This window comes from Ursus americanus, chromosome 34 (assembly GCF_024610735.1).
Source record: "Ursus americanus isolate L20-20 chromosome 34, mUrsAme1.1.p, whole genome shotgun sequence".
In the NCBI taxonomy this organism is placed as follows: Eukaryota; Metazoa; Chordata; class Mammalia; order Carnivora; family Ursidae; genus Ursus; species Ursus americanus.
Genome location: NC_142160.1, coordinates 15,096,885 through 15,105,190, shown reverse-complemented (window position 1 = coordinate 15,105,190; position 8,306 = coordinate 15,096,885).

The window sequence follows — 8,306 nt, the reverse complement described above, 5'->3', positions numbered from 1 at the left end:
AATTAAAGACAAAAATAAAAAGAACACCCAGGCTGCACATGATGGACAAATCGCAAGATGTTCAACACATTTGTTTAGCAGACAGTAGCAACAACCCACCTGCAAATTTAAAACTTTCTCCATCCTTAGGTTGAAATTTCGTAAAGCGAAAGCAATCAGTTAATTTGGTCAATTCACTTGGAAAAAAATAAACCCATAGTTATATGGCAATATGTCAAAATATGTTCTGAGGGAGGGAAAAAAAAACATACTCTCAAACTGATGATTTGGCTGAAATTTTCACTTTTTAATTGGTGCTTCTGTTCTGAGACAGACTTTCTTTCCTTTTTTCTTTCTTTTTTTTTCTGTTTTTCTTTCTTTCTTTCTTTCTTTCTTTCTTTCTTTCTTTCTTTCATTCTTTTTTCTTTTTTTTAATTCTTTACCTCATTCCATGATTATAGCTTCATTTTACTCTCACATTTTATCTCACAAAAAATATTCTAGTTACTGCTACCAACTAGTACATTTATCCCTTCTTCTATCTTATGTTGTAAGTGCATTGAAAACTTCTCTGTAAGTTGAGGCTGCAATTAACTGTATATATTTACTGCGAGTGGTTGTTTTTTAACATTGAAATATTGAACAGAAGATGAGAAGCAGATTTGTGATCAACATGGGAGATCATGAGTCTAAGTTTGTTTTTTTAATCTCAACTTTAGTTTTGTACTTTCTCAGTATTTACAAATATATAGGGGAAAATTGGATTTTTTGGAAACCATCAAAACAACATTATCTTTAATAACTAAAAAGAAAAGAAAAAAGTTTAGTGCTGCCCTGGCATAAGGTGAATGAAAATATACCCTCTTCCTCTTAGTCTTGCCTCTCATGACCTAATTATCTTAATGAAAGAAAGAAAGAAAGAAAGAAAGAAAGAAAGAAAGAAAGAAAGAAAGAAGGAAGGAAGGAAGGAAGGAAGGAAAGAAAGAAAGAAAGAAAGAAAGAAAGAAAGAAAGAAAGAAAGAAAGAAAAAAAAAAACAAACCCTTGGGGCACCTGGGTGGCTCAGTGGGTTAAGCATCTGCCTTCGGCTCAGGTCATGATCCTGGGGTCTTGGGATCCAGCCCCACATTGGGCTCCCTGCTCAGTGGGGAGTCTGCTTCTCCCTCTCCCTCTCCTCCTCTCTCTGCCCTTTCCCCTGCTCGTGCTCTCTCTTTCTCTCAAATAAATAAATAAAATCTTTAAAAAAAAAACTGTTAAAAAAAAAAAAACAGCCCTCAGCTTTGGTTTAAATAAATCAGTGGCATTTGATGAAAAGTATTCAGCGTGGTGAAATAATGCTGTTAGAAAGTAAATAAGTAATCAAAACCAGTTTTTAGCTGAATGGTGTTTCTTCCTCTCTCCTCCTCTTCCCTCTGTCTGTAAATCCACTTGAACTCCCAGAAAGCAAGAAGCTCTACTCTTTTCAAGGAAGGACCCTTTCCTCCAACTCACATATGGGCTCCTACAGCCTTACTCCATAAGGGATCTTTTTCCATGGAGGTTCTTTTATAAGGCTAAGGAAATTCTGAGATCACACTTTATTCTCATTTTATATACTCCATTACACTTTAAGCTGCATTACATAAAAAGACATGAAGATAATTTCAGTGAGCCAGAGTGGGGGAATATTACCCCGTTACTTGAGTGATGACTACCTCGTTGAGCGTGGTTGACATGACGCTGTCACCGTACCCACCAATCAGACAAAACCGTCAGATTGTGTCCTGTAGCATCCCTCTCACGCCCATTCCACTCTCGCCTGCCTTCCAGCAGTTGACTGTAACATCATCTCTTCACAAGGGTCAGGCCAGCTGATGTGTGTCACTTGAGTGCCAGTGAGCGGGGCAGCGGCACCTCCTGGGTAGTGACCTTGCCCCGTGATGTGCAGCCCAGCTGTGCGACACTAGGAAACAGCAACAGCAGGCTAGCCCAGCTCGCCGCCTTCCGGGATGGCCTGATTGGTTTTGGTCAAAGAATCAAGATGACTTGCAGACTAAGAGAAAGAGTTCCAACCCGAAGGACAGTCTTTCTAGAAACATCCGATAATAGACACATCGTATGTCTGTTTTTTCTCATACATGTGAAAAAATATATATATAGTTGTCTTCTCACTGCCAGTTTTAAATACAAAAGAAGATACTACATCAATATCTGTACTTATCAATGGCTTTCACTTTCCCTGAGGCACTTAAAGGGTTTGGTAAGTTCTGGACTTCTTCTTCCAAATCCTATGTATGAAGAGTGTGGCAAAAACAGAGCTGTTGGCTCTTTTGGAGACCTCGGAAAAATTATCACTTTTTCCTGGATCAAAAAAGGATATATCTCATGCTACGAATTTACAACTATTATTTTCATCAAAAGTTTTCAAGAAATAAAGAATTAAAGGGGGAAAAAAGAAGAAAATAACTTTTTCTTGTGAATAAAAGACTAAATATAAGCTTGAGAAAGTAAAAATCCGATGGAAGACAGAACTCTAAACACACTTTTAGCTTTTTTTTCCCCTCCTTTTGTTTGCAATGTTACACAACCTTTTTAAATATTTTTTTGGGGGGTTGTAGGATTTAACTATTTCTCTTCTAAAATATCTGTGTAAGGATCTGCCTCCCACCCTCTCATCCTTGTTCCTTTCTTTCTTGCTTCTTTTTCTAAAATCCATTTTGATGACCTTCTATATTTATCTTGAATTCTAAATAAGTCAACTCAATTTGCATGCAGTATCTTTGAGATAGTGAAGAGAGGCCTGAGGAAAATACTATTTTCTATGACTTGAGTTTAAACATTTCAACTTAAATATTAACAACTTCAAATTCACAGTGTAATAATTATCTTTTTTCAGTTGTTTTAAAAATGTCTCTGCTCAATTGTATATTGAGTTAATTTCCTTACCTGAATTCTAACTCATTAGTTTGGTTCTTCCGTTTTGTGTCTGTTTACTGAGTGATAACTGCCTACCTGCCTTGTCTTTGTCATTTTCAGAATGCAGAACACATTCTCTTAAAACAACTGGAGTTTTCTTCCTGTCTTCCAAATGCTGCCATATTGGGGGAAAAATGTATTCTCCAAGTTGGCAATATCTGTATTAATCCTGAACTTCTTCCAGGTTTTATTCAAAGTGCTTACTTTTAGGTGTTTTGATATTTAATGTTATATGGATCCACAAAAGCCGACCGAAAAGACAAATGCAGGTAAGGTGTGTGGTGCTGTGGGTGAAAGGCTAGACCTTAATTTGGAAAATGACTTTAAATTAGGCCTCAGTCTCAGTTGGTTCCCTATTATTTTGTTCCATTAACGTGGTTTTAGAGAAAACTTTCAAACACCAACCCTTGTAAAGTCTTCCACAGCCACTGGATTTTCTCCTTAACGGAAAATGAGAGAAGAAAAAAGTCAGGAAGAGCAAGCATTACCTGAGCCTTGTACCGCACTGATCAGAGCCAGGGTCTAAGTCAGTGATTGCAAAACTTGCCAGAATAACCCAATCACTCATTTTTGCAGAATGCTAATCTTCAGAATCCGGGTCAAGAACAGCGAGAGGATTAAAGACTTGTTCTCATAATGAGTGTCAGCATTGAGGCTGTCTACATTTCTCTGACACGAGTCACAGAAAACATTGTTACTCTAGAAGTCACTTTAATATCAGAACTTGTGAAGAAGTATTCCATCGTGATTTTCTTCTCCAATTACTTCCATCTGCTTCTAATTTTTAACTTGATCAGCTTAATAAAGAGCTTCTTCCAGTGATGATACTTTCACCACTATACTTTTCTTTGTGGAGAACAGGAGTATTAATTGTATGAACAGTCAGTGTGCATAGATTTCTTTAGTGCATGTCTTTTCTTTTTGTCATATTAATCACACAGAAATTATGTTGAGAAGGAGGAGGGTCAGTCTAGAAAAGCATCGACTGTCAATAAATACATAATTACCTAAAGTAGAAATAGAATCAAACCGGAATTTTTAGTGTGGATATTGTTTAAAAATTAGCACTTTTGTCAACAGTTAACAGAATAGTTAATTTATTTGTTGGGGGGAGTAGGACACAACATGATTAATTAGCTTAATGTATGTGTGCTAAATGCAAATACAGAGACAGCAGTGCCAAATTATGCATGCTTCGTGTTCACTGGGTTGAGCAGGAAAATACAGTCTGGAAGCACACAGATTTCTACTGAGTCCTTTCTTTATTCTCTAGGGACTAATTCTCATATCAACCACACAGCATTTTATTTTTATCATTGAAACTGGGAAACAAGCTGGCAAAATTTTCTGAATTTTAATTAAGCTGTTTAAAAACATTTCCTCACAGCCCACTTTAAATGTATTAATATTAGAGCAATATTTGCCTAAAACATATAGTATATTTAAACAGTATTAGTTTGGTGGCACTGTAATAACCATTCTTCCCTTACATTAAAAAATCATTTTAAAAAGGTAAAACCAGCAACAATAACTATAACTATAACTATATAACTATAACTATATAACTATATAACTATATAACTATATATATATATATAACTATATATATATATATGTATATATATATATATATATATATATATATATATGCAGGGGGAAAATGCACTTCTTGTTACTGAGGTGAGTCAAAGGAAAACACTGGTGACATTTAAGAAAACAGGATTTCATATACTCTACATAGTTAAAGTAACTGGAAAGAAGTGTCCAAGTTGGGAGCATAGCAGGAACACAACACAGTGTTTTTCTAGGAACTGAGGTGTATTTTGGGTTGGGGGTTGATATACTAACAAAAGTATAGCCTATTAATTCTAATCCTAATGTGTTTTAAGGCCTGACTCTACTCTGGTGTGTTACACCGCAATTCTGGATTTATTACTACTACATAATTGTAATTATAGTCATTTTGTACTATTACCTTTGCTTTCAGTCTCTCCTTTTTTCTCTGCCTCTCTCTTAAAACCTCCCTCAGAGGCATTAAAGCAAGGGAGCTAATAAAAAAAAATGACTGGATGCTGTAACACAGATGCCACCTGACAGGTCTGAAAGCCTCGGTCACACATAGACCACTGGACTGTGTGGCTTTTCTGATAGGCAGTGGCTATGACAATTTGTCCTGAGTTACCTTGAACTAGAAAATTCTAAATACGTATTAGTTTGCTGACAAACTGAAGGAATGGAAAAAGCAGTTCATTGTTTCATGAACGTTATGTTTGTGGAACCCCATTTAAAAGAAAGGAAATTCTTCCCTGATATATGGGAGTTATGTACAAATAATATATAAATATATATCAGTCAGGAGGTGTAGAGTCAAATGGAAAAGCTTGTGATGGCCTCTGCCAAAGATTCTTAATGCAAAGCATAGGAGTCTTCCTGTAATGTCATAATTATCAGCTGGAAGCCCTCCATACAAAATGTAAAAATAACCATGTGCCATCTGGTAATTGGCTTTCCTGGCAAATACATATGCAAAAGGGAATCAAGAGCGACAACAAAATTGAAAATCCAGTGCACAGGAATGCTGTGTGACGGCCGGAGTTTTAATAAACCACTTGCTGTGAAATCAGTTTTACAATCCTGTAGCATGATAATATAAAGCATTATAAGGTATATACTTAAGCATGAAAGTGCCGTTCTATTTATGGATATGGGCAAAGCTCTCCCACTTAACATTTGGGCTTCCCATACTGAGAGGCATCATTCTTGGAAGATTTTACCTGTAGTTAAATGGTAACTAATGAAAGGGAGCTAAAATCACCATGACACTTAGCCACAACTGAAGTTTATTTCCCCAGGTTTATTTCTCATGATGGAGTTTATGGCTACACCATTTTCTCTCGTGAAGAAGTGGGAGTCCTTTTACAATGTAACACATAGATTTTCACATTGGTGTTAATGGTTGGGGGAAGAGAAAACAGGTCTTTCAGTGTGAACTTGTTCAATTCTATATTGAAATCTTTGGTAATTACTTTGACATAAAGGGTTGTCTCAGTCTTTTTGTAACCTTGTACTTGGCTGCTCTTGCCCTTCAAATCTTTCTCTGTTAAACACGTCACTTCTTGCCATGGCAAGCAAGAGGAGGCCACAGCAAAGGAAACATGGGTAGCTTCAAATTCCTAACTGGCATCATTCAGCAAAAAGCTTCATAATTTACACCATTAGGAGCAATGGCAGCACTGGACTCTGGCATAGGTCTCTTCCTTTACGTATCTCAAAGCACTTCTTAGTTTCTGTTTAATTCAGTTCCATTCAAATCCTTTTGGGGAGCAAGGAGATTGAAGATGGCTTTCCAGTGAATGCCTTCTAAAATGCAAAGTTTGTCTTCTCCCTCCCTGTTCTCTCGTCCCGAGAGAGTGCATTCTTGGTGTCTGTCCTTACCAATAGAGGACAGGAGGCCTGATTTTACTTTTTGAGAAACTGAGGGAACAGGAGGCAGGATAACTTGCCCATTGATGCAGAGGTGATAAGATACAACTTAGTAGCTATGAATGAACGAAACTCTAGTCCCATGGCACAGAAGAGGGCGTGTTAATGTGTATTATGGTGTAATGTTTAAGAGTGTGTCCTTTGGGGAGTGCAGTGTCAGCCCCGCCACTATTAACTCTGTGACCTTAGCAATTTCCTTTACGTCTCTGAGCCTAGTCATCTGTATCTGTAAACTATTGATAACTGTAGTACAGTAGCTTTGGAAATGAGGCAGCGTACGATCATGGTCAAGAGCATCATGCTGAGAGTAATACTGCCTGAGTGTAATATTCAACACTTACTGCTTTGCCGTCTTGGACAGGTTGATCAATAGCCTTCTGCCTCAGTTTCTTCCTTTGTAAAATGGTATATCAGAAATGAAAACCTTGAGCAGTTTCTGTGAGTTGGGCGTAGACTGCTTAGGAGAGAGTAGCTAACATTTCACATGATCTCTAGACAAACCGTTGCTGTTGTTATCATGCTCTTATAACGATGTGCTAAGGTGCTAGGATGAGTAGAGTAAAAATTGAGTACTGTGAAATTATCTTTTAAAATGCATTAAATTGTCTAGGCAGGATGGTATGCATGCTTCTGTATATCCAGCTCTGTGCAAGAGTAGCTGTACACAAACATATGGAAAAAATTTGGCATAGAAGAGGGTATATATGTGAACTATGACTTTATCTTAAATTCTATAAAAAAGAGGGAAAAGAAAAAAAAATAAAGACCACATGTCTAGCAGAGAGTTGAGTGCAATGGCTGATTTTAAGTTAAATGCATGAATGATGGTAATCCACTGTTCTTACCACATAGAGGTAATTTAAGAATTAAATGAAATAATGCTGGTAGTGCCTTTCTGCTAGTGCCTGGCGTGTTGAGAGCATTAATGAAATTCTGATCACTATTCATAGCATCCTCATTATTATTTGTATTTAGTTATATTTCGGTGTCGATAACTTTTCCTAGGTGAATTATCATTCAAAAGTCAGATCCCACCATTAAAGCTGTCTTTAAGGAAGCACTGAGATTGCCTTCTACTGGCTTCCATAGGCAGCAATTGCCATCCCTTTTTCTAAACCATCTGGTAGTAGCCATAGGGAACAGCATGAAGCGAGGCTTCATGGAGGCATCTTTCCTGCTTGGGGAATTTCCTGCTTTCCTATCTTCACACAAGTGAGAAAATGTTGATGGTACACTGAGGGCAAGAAGAGATTTTTCTTGCTATTCATTCTTACTGTTTCAGTGTCTTGCCATGGTGCCATATTTAAGCTCCAAAGATAAAAAGTCCTCAAAGCCATACTTCTGTCATGAATCTAAGGTAGGAAGTGACAACTTCTCTCTGCCTGTTGAAGCTGTTTCTATTGTATCGACAGAAATGCATCTGCACGTTTCAATATAGACAAGGGCAAGGGACACACCTAATCCCTTGGCTGACTTAACCTCACACCAATGGATAGAGTTTCCATATTCCTGTATGTGTTGTTAACGCACCAGAAACTTCATTATCACTGAATTTTTACTAAACTGGATGTACTTCTTCAAGTTTTATTATGCTTTTCTACTTCCTAAGTGCTTTATTCAATACAAATTGTTTTCTTTTCAAATTCAACACATAGTATACCAAATTCAATATTTGTTTCTTGAGACGAGCACAGTAAGTGGTGATATATGAAAGTCGATTATCTCCCAGCCAGTTCTGTGCATCTCTCCCAACTCTCCTCAGAGGCAAACACATTCCTCGGCAGTATTACAGACAGAACCACGCACACATGGTCACTGAGGCTGATTTGTAAGGAAAATGAAAGGAGCTTGTCGTTATCAAGTGTGAAAGACTTCTGGCTACTATTCAGG